At 34.8% G+C, this 15,437-nt stretch overlaps 1 pseudogene across 1 annotated transcript in view; it reads left to right on the top strand.

Annotated features, from left to right (window-relative positions):
- LOC309869860 (olfactory receptor 6C1-like) overlaps window positions 1-6,149 on the top strand; it is a 38,606-nt pseudogene extending 32,457 nt beyond the window's left edge. The window contains exon 2 of the transcript in view: window positions 5,354-6,149. The product of the transcript in view is annotated as an olfactory receptor 6C1-like (transcript). The remainder of the gene's footprint in view (window positions 1-5,353) is intronic.
- Window positions 6,150-15,437: the final 9,288 nt, after the last annotated feature.

Here is a 15,437-nt window from a genome sequence, read left to right as displayed (position 1 = left end):
TTAAGTCCTGAAAGTAATAAACTTATGTATATATGAAAACTTCAATAGAAATTAGGTATCTGTTAAAATAGCTCTTTTTAATGATATGCTGGTTTTACTGATTAACTTTGATATGAACAATTAGATCATCACTCTTAAATTACTTGGATCACATAATTTATTAAATACTGTGGTTGAATCAGAATAATTTAGAATATTTAACAAGCAAAAAAATCACTACTTTGGGGCAACTTTTGGTGAAATGGGAATCAACAGACAAGTCAGAAAATGTTAAAAGTACAATTTTGTATAATTTTATATTTGAAAAATGAAAAAAAAATAATGGGTTCAATAGTATACATTATTTGGTATAATGGAGTAAATTTGCTGATTAAAAAATGGTTTGGTGTACTAAAAAAGTTCTGAACTGATAGGTTACTTTATAACTTTCAGAACATTTTCTCTCATTTGGCTTTCCTTGATTTTTAGTAATTGTGTGGCAATAGAAATCTTATATCTTTTGATTCCGTTTTATCCCCAGTGCTTTATATACTATTTAAATGTAGAAGATCAGTGAAGATATTTGTTGAAGGAAAAAAATAGTGATTGATTCAACAGATTTCTTTTTTGATAATTTTCTAAAATGAGACAAAAAGAAATCAGAATTGTAAAATCCTGCCAATTTCCTAGATTTTATGTTTCCATCAATTACAGGGATAAACCCAGCACATCCTTCAAATGGAAAGGGATTTTCTGGGTAGTAGATGCTTCTCAAGAATCAGCACCATTACTATGATGGGAGAATGACTTCAAGTGATTCTTGGAAAAGATTGAAGAGTTCAATGAGTATTTAATCCATAGTTTTTCATGCCTTTCAATGGGAAATCACTGAGCACTGAACTCTATCCCATTCTCCTTATCATTCTATATTCAGTGTTTTTGAATACTTTATTTCACACCTACTAGCTTGGAGTGCCACTTTTATGGAGATGTTTTAGTATATGATAAAATCTAATGTTTTCAGATGAAATTAAGTGGTCTCAGTATTTTACTCATCAAAAGAAGAAATAGGAGATTCTATTCTTGAGAGAAATCCTGATTCAGGAAATGCAGGAAATGTTCCCAAAAAACTGCATATTTAGTTATTTTTCATTTAGATTATATGCAAAATATTCCAAGTGCTTCTGGCTGATTTCTTATGACCTTTTTTATCTCTTTGGGCATTATCCCAAAAGTTTCTCGTTCCAATATTAGTGCAACTTTTGATAACATTTGTACAATCCTTAGTGTATTTTCCTCTAGGCCCTTGTTGGCACATTTGATTCACTGGAGTATTTGCTCTGAGACATGGATATATATGGTAAATTAAACATGTGCATTAGGCAAGAGACAATCCACATGGAATCTTCTTCCAAAAGGTCCAAAGTAACTCCAAATCTAACTTCTCTTCACTATTTTTGCTCCCATAGCTATAGGGAAAAGTGTGTAAAAGAATATTAGCTACAGAAATAAAGTAACTTCAATGTATTGAGAAAGACTGATTTTTAAAATACTGAATCTCTTAACCTAAAACTGAAATAGTTGTCAATTTGTTTTTTTTTTTTTTAACCATTTCAACCAGCTGATGATGTCATTTGTGTGACAAATAGAGGTAAGATTGTAAAGTTGTAGCCAATGGAAAATTTCTTTTTTTTTTAGCACTGATTCATTAATGTTTACCTTAACTTTATTTTGGAATACATAGAATAATTTGGGTTTCTTATGTCAGCTGTATTTATCAAGGATTATGAAAAATGAGTATGTTACATTTCCTGTTTGTCATAATATCTTATTCCTCTATTACTTTTCATACAATTATTGTCTCTCAATTTGATCTTCCTCATCGAATACATGTTTAATAAGTAGTAAATGTTCTGGTTTCAGGCAGAAAGACTTAGGAATTCCAATTCTACTATCAGCTAACATCTGATGTCTGATCTTGCTTATTATACTTAATCTCTTTCATTGTCAGTGTCTTCAAATTAACATAGATAACTCACACTGAGTAAATGAGATAAGTGCACACAGTTTTCACTGTTCCAAAGATGTTTTTGGTATTTAAAGTGGGGCTATATTCTTCAAATATGTTCATTGACTTAATTTTGGGGAGAATAAAGATAATATTAACCACTTTTTGGGAGTACATTTTATACAGATTTTGTATGACTTAATTTTACTTTTTCTTAAATTAGTCCTCGTGACTATTCCATAACTTATTATTCCTATTTTTTTAAATGAAGGAAAAAGTAAAATTTAGAGAGATTAAGTAACTTGTCCAAAGTCACAATGCTATGTTACATTTTTAATCCATTTCTCTTTGAAGACAAAGCCCACAAGCACCCCAATAACATCATATCTTATAAATAAAAATTAAGTTCTGTGCTTTATGTTTTTGAAGAATTCCTTTCCTTCTTTACATTAAAAATTATACCCAAATATAGATACCTAGTTAACAATAACAAATTGAGATAATCAGGATATATGTAGAATATCTCAATGAAAACCTACAGATTTTGAGCGTAATTTATATGATTACTGCTTTTCCTTCATTATTCCTATTCATGCTGGTTGATGCTTTGATCTGATTTGGGATCCAAATTCTCCCTTTCTATTAGGAAAAAAACAAGGTGATCCCCCCCCCCCCGGGGACTGAGGGAAACAAGATTCTGATCAAATTTGAGGAAAATTCTGTGACATTACTAAAGTAATAATCTGGGGGGGCAAAAAACCTAAATTGATCGTTCATGAGATTCTTTTCTATTCAGTCACCATAAAGTTCTTGCATGACATTAGTTGTCAGTAAATATGGTCAGGAATAAAAAAAAAAAGTTAGTGGTTGTTACAACCTGAATTATTACTTGAGATACCACATTAAACCAATATTTTGTTCTCTTATTTGACAAATTAGCCTCACATCTAAATCTAACACCAAGAAAAGGAGTGTCACATGAGAGAGAAAGAGAATTGGAAAATTGTGTACTAATTTGTGGACGAAAATTTCCTCGGATATATGTGTTCACACCTTTCTTTAAGGAGATTTAACTTACGAAGAGAGAATTTATTATACAGAATTAAAGAATTCTCTCTCTTTAAATTAGGAAGAGAGTGCAGGATGATAAAGTTAGTTTCCAATTATATTGTGGAATCATGGTGCTTTTTACTACTTCTAATTATTGCAAAAATAAAGAAAACAATCTCTTCATCTTTAGTAGGCCTTAAAAAATTGTTGTTTCTTTAAATTGGACAATCTGGAGAATGCTATTGTTCTTTTTTCAAAATGTATATGGAATGGCAGAAGTGTCCTAAAAATCATTTCCAGTTATTTTATTTAACAAAATAGCAAGTAGCTGTTTATACAATTTGTTAATTTTCACTTTCAATGAATGACACACTTGATTCAACAATTAGATATCCATGACAGAATAGAATTCATTGAAAAGAAAGGAGCAAATGGGACTACAAATTTTGTGAACATAAGTTACATGTGACTGGGTAAAATAAACATGGATAAGCAGTTAGGAAGGAGAGCTTGAAATGATGTTTTAGAGTCTTGGATATATTTTCATCACTCTACCAAAAACATCAGAAGAAGAAATAACTTACAGATCAAAGAGTTGTACACACAGTTAACACTGTGTGACTGTTATGATTGAAATATCGATCATACACCTGAATTACCACAAGTTTGTTTACAAAATATGTCACTATGATGTCTGCTTAAAAGCCCTTCAGCCTGCTTCCTCCAGTCCTGAGAAATAGCAAAAGAATTGTTCATTTCCTGTGACTTTCACATGCTTTCCCCATAGCGTTGGCACTATCCATCTAGTTGGAATTTGCCTTAAGTAATCAACAGCAACATTTTTTTTGCTAAACAGTGTGAAGTGGGTGAAAAGAGAACTCAGGCATATAACGGAAAAAAGGAGTAAGAAACTTCACAGTATTATGATGCATTATTATATACCAGTAATCAATAATTCTACATCTTGAAACTAAATATCCTATTTGCAAAATGTCTTTCATAACTCTGAATTGACACTTTACTATTTAGTGAGAATGCACAGAATGAGGGATATGATAACGGACTAGTTTGATATATTGAGAAAAATTTAGCTTCACTTCAAAATGCATTGTATTATTAAAGTTATTATTATTCAGGAAAATAATATAAAGGGATCTCATGTACTGTCTTATCCTATACTCCAAGTTGTTGCCATAATAAAACTTTATAACTGAATACTCTTGTAGATAAAAGGAAAAATATAAAATTATAATATGGGATAGAGAGCAGAATTCATATATAAAGAATAATACCAACAACATTTAGATAGAAGAAACTCTGAAGGAAAAAATGTTCTATAAAATAATTTAGATATAAATACATTGTTTCTTTAGCTCATGAATGTGTAGATTAACCTAAATTTCTACCATGCCTTCTGTCAACTCTGTGCTGTCCAAAGTCCAAGGACATCATGTCAAAGAATTCATTAACTGTGGCTTCAGAAGAGGAATAGGAGGTTGGAAAAGAAGAATGTGAACCAGAGTGAAAACTTGGGAATTTTGTCACAGTGTTAAAAATTGAACTTCACTGACTTTCAAATTTTGGCCACATCCTCATTTGAGTGACTTCCCTCCAAACATACTGTCTTTTCTATGTTATACTACCAAGTAATAATATAGGGAATTAGGTGACAGAAATGAGGAAATGAGACAATGTGGTTGGAAGAAAACAAAGATTTTCTCAATGGAAAGGGAATCCTTCAGGGAATTATTTTGAAGAGTCAACAGGAAGAATTTCTATTCCAGTTATCAAATATTCAGAGAAACCTAGGTTAAAATTCCTGTTCTTCTCATGTAGGGTATGTAATGGGGATAGGATTTTTTTTAAATCTTTTTAGAATCAATTCCCAATCTCTGAAATAAAGGATTTTGAAAAAACATTCTATGTTAAACACAGAGTGTGGCCGATGGTAAAAACTTACTTTAAAACATGTCACCCACTTTTATTAAGTTGTCTTAAAGTTCTCCTACATTAAATTAATTAAACTAAACTAAATTAAATTAGTTTGCTTCCAGAGACAAATACCAGCGGCTTCCCATATGCAATCCCCTTTCTCTAATCCTTCTGTTTGTGTTTTCTTCTCTAGTTTACACAAAAGAAGAAGAAGAAGAAGAAAAAAGAAAAACCACACAGGATAAACAGTTTATCCTCCTGGAATTGTCAGATGACCCACAGCTTTAGGGGGTGATCTTTGTCTTTCTGTTCATCACCTACATGCTCAGCATCACTGGGAACCTGACCATTATCACCCTTACCCTGCTGGATTCCCACCTCTAGACTCCCATGTATTTCTTCCTCAGAAATTTCTCCTTGCTAGAGGTTTCATTCACAGCTGTCAGCATACCCAAGTTCCTAGGCACCCTGATTACAGGAGATAAAACCATTTCTTTTAATGATTGCATAGCTCAGTTGTTTTTGTTTTGTTTTTCTTTTTGTTTTCATTCTGTTGGGAGTCACTGAATTTTACCTTCTGGCTGCCATGTCCTATGACCGTTACATTGCCATCTGCAAGCGTCTGCATTACATGACCATCATGAATCCCAGAGTCTGCAAACTCCTTGTCTTTGCCTCTTGGTTGGCTTCATTCTTAATCATATTCCCATCACTCATGCTGTTCATACAGCTTGATTACTGTAAGTCCAACGTTATAGATCATTTTACCTGTGATTATTTCCCCTTACTACACCTTTCTTGTTCAGACACAAAATTCCTAGAGACAGTGGGTTTTTCCTGTGCTGTGTTTACTCTACTGTTCACTTTGGCATTAATAATTCTGTCCGACATATATATCATTAGAACAATTTTGAGGCTTCCTTCCGCTAGTCAGAGGACAAAGACCTTTTCTACCTGCTCATCCCACATGATTGTCATCTCCATCTCCTATGGCAGCTGCATTTTCATGTACATTAATCCAGCAGCAAAAGACAGAGTGTCTCTGAGCAAGGGTGTTGCTGTGCTAAACACCTCAGTAGCCCCCATGCTGAACCCCTTTATTTACAGCTTAAGGAACCAGCAAGTCAAGCTAGCCCTCGTGGACAGGGCAAGGAAGATTGTATTTTTCTCAAGCAAATAAAAAAAATTAAAATGTTGTCATAAATTAGAGACATAGTTAAGAACAAGTAAATAGGAAACCGGGCCTGAAAAAGTCTATGAATATCCACATAATCTCTCTAGAGTTCTATTTCATTGCTTGTATTTCTATTGCCAGCAGTATACCTAAAATATTTGAGAATACTGAGATATATATATATATTATATATATATATTATATATATATATTTCCACTTAAATTCCAATCATTTTCTCACGCATTTCGTTTCCTTTGAGATTGTCTTTTCACTCTCTATGAGACTGACCTCATTTCCTTCTTCTAAATATATTTAAATACCAATTTTTTCACAATGAAACTTAGAAAATCAAAGAAAGACAAAAAGACACTGTACGATTAATGAGTTAAAATTGTTTTATGATTTCACCAGGAAACATTCTTTGAAAGAATTCAGAAAAATTGTCATGCTTAACATTATTTTTATTTTACTCTACAAAAACTGTAAATATAACTTAGTAATATAACTTAGTCTTATTGGAATATTACATGTACCATCCTCTCCATATGATAGTATACTTAGTAATATGTAAAAAACTATCACTAAGAAAGTGATATATTTATTCTTTTTGAGAAGTCTCAAAGTATTTTTCAAGTACCCAGTTTAAAATTTTCTGTGCCATATAATTTATCAATTTAAAATGCAAATATGAAGTCACATATATTTATGGAAAACATGAAGTAGCCCTTATTTCTAGCAACTCCGTAATTAACACATAAACTATATCAGTTCTTTAAAAAAGCCTGAAGACATAAATATTCCTAGGTACAAGATATGAGTACATTTACTGTTTCTTAGTAGTGTATTAATTTTTTTTGAGATTTTATTTATTTATTTGACAGAGAGAAATGTCACAAGTAGGCAGAGAGGCAGGCAGAGAGGGGGGTGGGGAAATAGCCTCCCTGCTAAGCAGAGAGCCCAATGTGGGGCTCCATTCCAGGACCCTGAAAACATGACCAGAGCTGAAGGCAGAGGATTAACCCACTGAGCCACCCAGCGCCCCTTAGTAGTGTATTTACATGCTTGACTTTAAACTGCTCTTCTTGATAATCAACACCTAAGATTGTAAGTTTCTCATACCTTTTCTGGCTCTTTTGATATAATAGATTACACATACAATTCATTTAAATGCAAATGATGCAAAAACTTATTTGATTCATGGTATGCTTTGTTCATAGAAAAATCATTTTAACAAAATTCAGTTACAAGCTCACTATCACTGTGTTTATTCGGTACTATACTGGATATTCTATCCAGGAGACTAGCAGGACAAGCACCAATACATTTACTAATATTGGAAAGGAAGAAAAAAATAAATCCTTCTTAGAAAATCACATGATGTTTCCTCTTAAGGCCTTAGTGCATTTACACTAGATGGTTCTTAAACCAGACACACTCCTATCCCAGATATCTGCATGTCACCTCAATAAGTCCTCCCCCAACTTCTCTACATAAAATTATAGTAGCCTTCAACTTCCAAGGTTTTTCAGTTTTCTCTTCCTTTAAAAAATATTTACTAATTTATAAAAGACCCTATAATTTGGGAATCAATCATGTTCATTGCTTATTGTCTGCTTTCTCTCACATCCCTCACTCTAGGGGGGCAGAGATCTTTGTCCCCCCTGTAGACAAAATGCTGTGGTCCCCACAGCAGGGTGCAGAGCCTGCCTAGACACTTCCCACAAGCAGGTTGTGCTGTGTCTTCTCAATTCTAAACTCAGAAAGCCCACATCAGTTTGTTGAAACCTGCCATGTGAGAGACTTCACATCTTAGGATCAGCTCTACAGATCAGCCCCTCATCTCCATCCCAGGAGAAGCAGTTGTTAGACTTTGACCAGAAGTCACTAATACTCTTACCTTAGAACCGGCTTCTGCCCTTTAGTGGGCATTCGATAAACATTTTTGGAATACATAAATACATTTGAATAATTTAGAAATATTCCAATGTCCTAGTGGTCTGACTAAATATTTTACCCAACATAAACACATGTAATAATGTACATAACACTGAGTTAGCTTTTAAAACAGTGATCATATAAAATGTAAATTTTAACAAAACTCAATATATTGTATGACAAGAGAATAATTAATTGAATATTTTCTAAGGCATTTGGTGTTAATTTTCTTCTTTTATTTTACATTGGACCGTTTTTTTCAATTATTATCTTCTTTTATTTTAATTTTTTATTTTTTAAAATCATATAATATATTTTTATCCCCAGGGGTACAGGTCTGTGATTTACCAGGTTTACACACTTCACAGCACTCACCATAGCACATACCCTCCCCAATGTCCTTAACCCCAACCCCCTTCTCCCAACACCCCTCCCTCCAGCAACCCTCAGTTTGTTTTGTGAGATTAAGAGTCACTTATGGTTTCTCTCCCTCCCAATCCCATCTTGTTTCATTTATTCTTCTCCTACCCCCTTAACACCCCATGTTGCATCTCCACTTCCTTATATCAGGGAGATCATATGATAATTGTCTTTCTCCAATTGACTTATTTTGCTAAGCATGATATGCTCTAGTTCCATCCATGTTGTTGCAAATGGCAAGATTTCATTTCTTTTGATGGCTGCATAGTATTCCATTGTGTATATATACCACCTCTTTTTTATCCATTCATCTGTTGATGGACATCTAGGTTCTTTCCACAGTTTGGCTATTGTGGACATTGCTGCTATAAACATTCGAGTGGGTGCACGTGCCCCTTCGGATCATTACATTTGTATCTTTAGGGTAAATATCCAGTAGTGCAGTTGCTGGGTCATAGGGTAGTACTATTTTCAACATTTTGAGGAACCTTCATGTTGTTTTCTAGAGTGGTTGAACCAGCTTCCATTCCCACCAACATTGTAGGAGGGTTCCCCTTTCTCTGCATCCTCGCCAGCATCTGTCATTTCCTGACTTGTTAATTTAGCCATTCTACTGGTGTGAGGTGATATCTCATTGTGGTTTTAATTTGTATTTCCCTGATGCCGAGTGATATGGAGCACTTTTTCATGGGTTTGTTGGCCATCTGGGTCTCTTCTTTGCAGAAATGTCTCTTCTTGTATTTGCCCATTTCTTGATTGGATTATTTGTTCTTTGGGTGTTAAGCTTGCTAAGTTCTTTACAGATTTTGGACACTGGCCCTTTATCTGATATGTCATTTGCAAATAACTTCTCCCATTCTATCAGTTGTCTTTTGGTTTTGTTAACTGTTGTTTTTTGTTTTTTTGTTTTGTTTTTTGTTTTTTTTTTGTTTGTTTGTTTGTTTCTTTTTGCTATGCAAAAGCTTTTGATCTTGTTGAAAACCCATTTTGGCCCTTGCTTCCCTTGCCTTTGGCAACGTTCCTAGGAAGATGTTGCTGTGGCTGAGGTCAAAGAGGTTGCTGCCTCTGTTCTCCTCAAGGATTTTGATAGATTCCTTTCTCACATTGAGGTCCTTCAACCATTTTGAGTCTGTTTTCGTGTGTGGTGTAAGGAAATTGTCCAATTTCATTTTTCTCCATGTGGCTGTCCAATTTTCCCAATACCATTTATTGAAGAGGCTATTTTCTTTTTTTATTGGACATTCTTTCCTGCTTTGTTGAAGATTAGTTGACGATAGAGTTGAGGGTCTATTTCTGGGCTCTCTATTTTGTTCCATTGATCTATGTGTCTGTTTTCATGCCAGTACCATGCTGTCTTGATGATGACAGCATTGTAATAGAGCTTAAAGTCTGGAATTGTGATGCCAACAACTTTGGCCTTCTTTTTCAATGTTCCTTTGTCTATTCGAGGTCTTTTCTGGTGCCATATAAATTTTAGGATTATTTGTTCCATTTCTTTGAAAAAGATGGATGGTACTTTGATAGGAATTGCATTAAATGTGTAGATTGCTTTAGGTAGCATAGACATTTTCACAATATTTATTCTTCCAATCCAGGAGCATGGAACATTTTTCCATTTCTTTGTGTCTTCCTCAATTTCTTTCATGAATACTTTATAGTTTTCTGAGTATAGATTCTTTGCCTCTTTGGTTAGGTTTATTCCTAGGTATCTTATGGTTTGGGGTGCAATTGTAAATGGGATTGACTCCTTAATTTCTCTTTCTTCTGTCTTGTTGTTGGTGTAGAGAAATGCAACTGATTTCTGTGCAATGATTTTATATCTAGACACTTTACTGAATTCCTGTATAAGTTCTAGCAGGTTTGGAGTGGAGTCTTTTGGGTTTTCCACATATAGTATTGTATCATCTGTGAAGAGTGATGGTTTGACTTCTTCTTTGTAGATTTGGATGCCTTTAATTTCCTTTTGTTGTCTGATTGCTGAGGCTAGGACCTCTAGTACTATGTTGAATAGCAGTGGTGATAATGGACATCCCTGCCGTATTCCTGACCTTGGCGGAAAAGCTTTCAGTTTTTCTCCATTGAGAATGATATTTGCGGTGGGTTTTTTATTGATGGCTTTGATAATATTGAGGTATGTGACCTCTATCCCTACACTTTGAAGAGTTTTAATCCGGAAGGGATGCTGTACTTTGTCAAATGATTTTTCAGCATCTATGGAGAGTATCATATGGTTCTTGTTCTTTCTTTTATTAATATATTATATCACATTGATTAATTTGTGGATGTTGAACCAACCTTGCAGCCCTGGAATAAATCCCACTTGGTCATGGTGAATAATCCTTTTAATGTACTGTTGAATCCTATTGGCTAGTATTGTGGTGAGAATTTTCGCATCTGTGTTCATCAAGGATATTAGTCTGTAGTTCTCTTTTTTGATGGGATCCTTGTCTGGTTTTGGGATCAAGGTGATGCTGGCCTCATAAAATGAGTTTGGAAGTTTTCCTTCCATTTCTATTTTTTGGAATAGCTTCAGAGGAATAGGAATTAATTCTTCTTTAAATGTTTGGTAGAATACCCACGGAAAGCCATCTGGCCCTGGGCTTTTGTTTGTTTGGAGATTTTTGATGACTGTTTCAATCTCCTTACTGGTTATGGGTCTCTTCAGGCTTTCTATTTCTTTATGGTTCAGTTGTAGAAGTTTATACGTCTCTAGGAATGCATCCAATTCTTCCAGATTGTCTAATTTGTTGGCGTAGAGTTGCTCATAGTATGTTCTTATAACTGTCTGTATTTCTTTGGTGTTGTGATCTCTCCTCTTTCATTCATGATTTTAATTATTTGGGTCCTTTCCCTTTTCTTTTTGATAAGTCTGGCCCAGGGTTTATCAATCTTACTAATTCTTTCAAAGAACCAACTCCTAGTTTCGTTGATTTGTTCTATTTTTTTTTTTTTTTTGGTTTCTATTTCATTGATTTCTGCTCTGATCTTTACGATTTCTCTTCTCCTGTTGGGTTTAGGGTTTCTTTCTTGTTCTTTCTCCAACTCCTTTCGGTGTAGGGTTAGGTTGTGTATTTGAGACCTTTCTTGTTTCTTGAGAAAGGCTTGTACCGCTATATATTTTCCTCTCAGGACTGCCTTTGTTGTGTCCCATAGATTTTGAACCATTGTCTTTTTATTTTCATTTGTTTCCATGAATTTTTTAAATTCTTCTTTCATTTCCTGGTTGACCCATTCATTCTTTAGAAGGATGTTGTTTAGTGTCCATGTATTTGGGTTCTTTCCAAATTTCCTCTTGTGATTGAGTTCTAGCTTCAGAGTATTGTGGTCTGAAAATATGCAGGGAATGATCCCAACTTTCTGATAGCAGTTGAGACCTGATCTAGGACCGAGGATATGATGTATTCTGGAGAATGTTCCTTGTGCACTAGAGAAGAATGTGTATTCTCTTCTTTGGGATGAAATGATCTGAATATGTCTGTGATGTCCATCTGGTCCAGTGTGTCACTTAAGGCCTTTATTTCCTTGTTGATCTTTTGCTTGGATGATCTGTCCATTTCAGTGAGGGGAGTTTTAAAGTCCCCTACTCTTATTGTCTTATTGTTTATGTGTTTCTTTGATTTTGTTATTAATTGGTTTATATTGTTGGCTGCTCCCATGTTGAGGGCATAGATATTTAAAATTGTTAATCTTCTTGATGCACAGATCCTTTGAGTATGATATAGTGTCCTTCCTCATCTCTTATTATAGTATTTGGCTTAAAATCTAATTGATCTGATATAAGGATTGCCATTCCTGCTTTCTTCTGATGTCCATTAGCATGGTAAATTCTTTTCCACCCCCTCACTTTAAATCTGGAGGTGTCGTCGGGCTCAAAATTAGTTTCTTGTAGGCAAAATATAGCAGGTTTTTTTTATTTTTTTTATCCATTGTGATACCCTGTGTCTTTTGATTGGGGCATTTAGCCCATTAACATTCAGGGTAACTATTGAGAGATATGAATTTAGTGCCACTGTATTGCCTGTAAGGTGACTGTTACTGTATATTGTCTCTGTTCCTTTCTGTTCTACTACTTTTAGGCTCTCTCTTTGCTTAGAGGACCCCTTTCAATATTTCCTGTAGAGCTGGTTCAGTGTTTGCAAATTCTTTCAGTTTTTGTTTGTCCTGAAAGCTTTTAATCTTTCCTTCTATTTTCAATGATAGCCTAGCTGGATATAGTATTCTTGGCTGCATGTTTTTTTGATTTAGTTCTCTGAATATATCATGCCAGCTCTTTCTGGCCTCCCAGGTCTCTGTGGGTAAGTCTGCTGTCAATCTAATATTTTTACCATTGTATTTTACAGACTTCTTTTCCTGGGCTTTTTTCAGGATTTTTCTTTGTCACTAAGACTTGTAAAGTTTACAATTAGGTGATGGGCTGTGGACCCATTCTTGTTGATTTTGAGGGGGGTTCTGTGCACCTCCTGGATTTTGATGTTTTTTCCCTTTGCCATATTGGGGAAATTCTCTCCAATAATTCTTCCAGTATACCTTCTGCTCCCCTCCTTCTTTCTTTTTCTTCTGGAGTCCCAATTATTCTAATGTTGTGTCATCTTATGGTGTCACTTATCTCTCGAATACTCCCCTCATGATCCAGTAGCTGTTTGTCCCTCTTTTGCTCAGCTTCTTTATTCTCTGTCATTTGGTCTTCTATATCGCTAATTCTTTCTTCTGCCTCATTTATCTTAGCAGTGAGAGCCTCCATTTTTGATTGCACGTCATTAATAGCTTTCTTTTTCTTTTTCTATTTTTTTTAAGATTTTATTTATTTATTTGACAGAGAGAGATCACAAGCAGGCAGAGAGGCAGGCAGAGAGAGAGGAGGAAGCAGGCTCCCTGCTGAGCAGAGAGTCCGATGAGGGGCTTGATCCCAGGACCCTGAGATCAAGACTTGAGCTGAAGGCAGTAGTTTAACCACTGAGCCACCCAGGCGCCCCAATAGCTTTCTTTTTCAACTTGGTAGATGTTAGTTCTTTTATTTCTCCAGAGAGGGCTTTTATATCTCCTGAGAGGGTTTTTCTGATATCTTCCATGCCTTTTTCGAGCCCAGCTAGAACCTTGAGTATCATCATTCTGAACTCTAGATCTGACATATTATCAATGTCTGTATTGATTAGGTCCCTAGTCCCTAGCCTTTCGTACTGCCTTTTGTTCTTTTTTTTTTTTTTTTTTTTTTTGGTGCATTTTTCTGCCTTGTCATTTTGTCCAGATAAGAGTATATGAAGGAGCAAGTAAAAATACTAAAAGGGTGGCAACAACCCCAGGAAAATATGCTTTAGCCAAATCAGAAGGTATCCCAAATTGTGAGGAGGGAGAAAGGTGATTAAAAGCCTGGGTGGCTCAGTGAGTTAAAACCTCTTCCTTCAGCTCAGGTCATGATTCCAGGGTCCTGGGGTCAAGCCGCTCATCAGGCTCTATGTTCATTAGGGAGCCTACTTCCTTCCTCTATCTCTGCCTCTCTGCCTCCTGTGATCTCTATTTATCAAATAAATAAATAAAATCTTTAAAAAAAAAAGAGGTTCAGAAAGAAAAATAAAAGAAAGTAAAGAAAGTCATTGATATTCTGTTCTTCTTCTCTTTGATCTGCTGCCTGATTTGTAGGTGTTTGCAATCTTTAGATAAGATATCTAGCTGATCTTCTGCTACCTGAAGTAGTCTCAGCCTGCTACTACTTCTCTGCCATCTTGACTCCCTGCCCTACATTGGGTCTTTTGACAACTATGCAAAAATCAGTTTATTTGATGTCTATTGATCTCTCATGAAGTTATTGAGAACAGTTCTTGTTAAGGTTTGCATTGGAGATTTCTAATGGTAGGAACTTCCATGATGCAAACCATTATTATTTTTTCACACACAAAAAGGATTCTCTTAACTATATGGGTTACAACTAGTAACTTATCAGGTCCGACATCATCTGTCAATCAATAGATTTGAGATTAAACATTCAACTTATAGAATAATAGCTCAATTAAATGATGGTAGTTAGTAAGCATGAGGCCAACCAGACATCTAGTGGAGGGGCTTACCTGCACAAGTGCATGATAATATATCACTGAAAATGATTATTAATATATACTGAGAGTAATAAGTAATAGGATTCCAGTTCAGGTTTTAGAGAAAGTCTTAAAAGATTTGGATCCCTTAACCATTTGATTTAATAAATTTCATATTTGATTTAGAACATGTTAGAGCAAACCATTATTTGTAATTAAAATCCATCCTCCACTCTCTGAGGAGAGTGAAACCTGTACCTTGAATGATCTTTCATTGACCTAAAACATAGTCACTCATCAACCTCAGAATACATGGAGGTAATTGACACATTACTAAAAAGTAGATGCCTACAAGCTTGTGGATAGGAGGGTAACAGGTGTAATCAGTCTTCATTAAAAGTAAATTATTCCAAGGCCTAGAGAAAAGCTAGACAACTATTAGGAACTAGGAATAAAGAAGTAAGGGTAGAAAGTTAGAGAGTGAGAGGGTGATTGATCAAGGAAGAAAGAGAGAGGCAATCCAGTATCTATGAGTTTGAGAAAAGATATGGAGAAGAAACATTTCTAATAGGATATTTCATGAAGTACAGTGCTTTGTGAGATAGAAATTCATTCCCATTCCCTGTGAGACACTAAAGATTGTGTTGCTCACAAACACAAAAATGGTGAACACCAGTCACTTTAAATTCTTTCTGCCTCAGAATCTTTCTTTTCCTCAATAATAATAGCACTGACCTCAGATAGTTTTGTATTGTCTGCTTGTTTGAAAAAATGAGACAATTTTATGGTCAGTGCCTGGTAATCAATAAAAGCTCTGAATAAAATATAAAAAGAATTGCTATTTGAATACAAAACTAAAGGCAAAAGAATAGAATTTTCACAAGTAGAGAATCAGTTTCACCATCTTCA

Source organism: Mustela nivalis, assembly GCF_964662115.1.
Source record: "Mustela nivalis genome assembly, chromosome: 7".
NCBI lineage: Eukaryota > Metazoa > Chordata > Mammalia > Carnivora > Mustelidae > Mustela > Mustela nivalis.
Note: the sequence above shows the minus strand (reverse complement) of the source record. Positions and strands in the feature narration are given on the sequence as shown.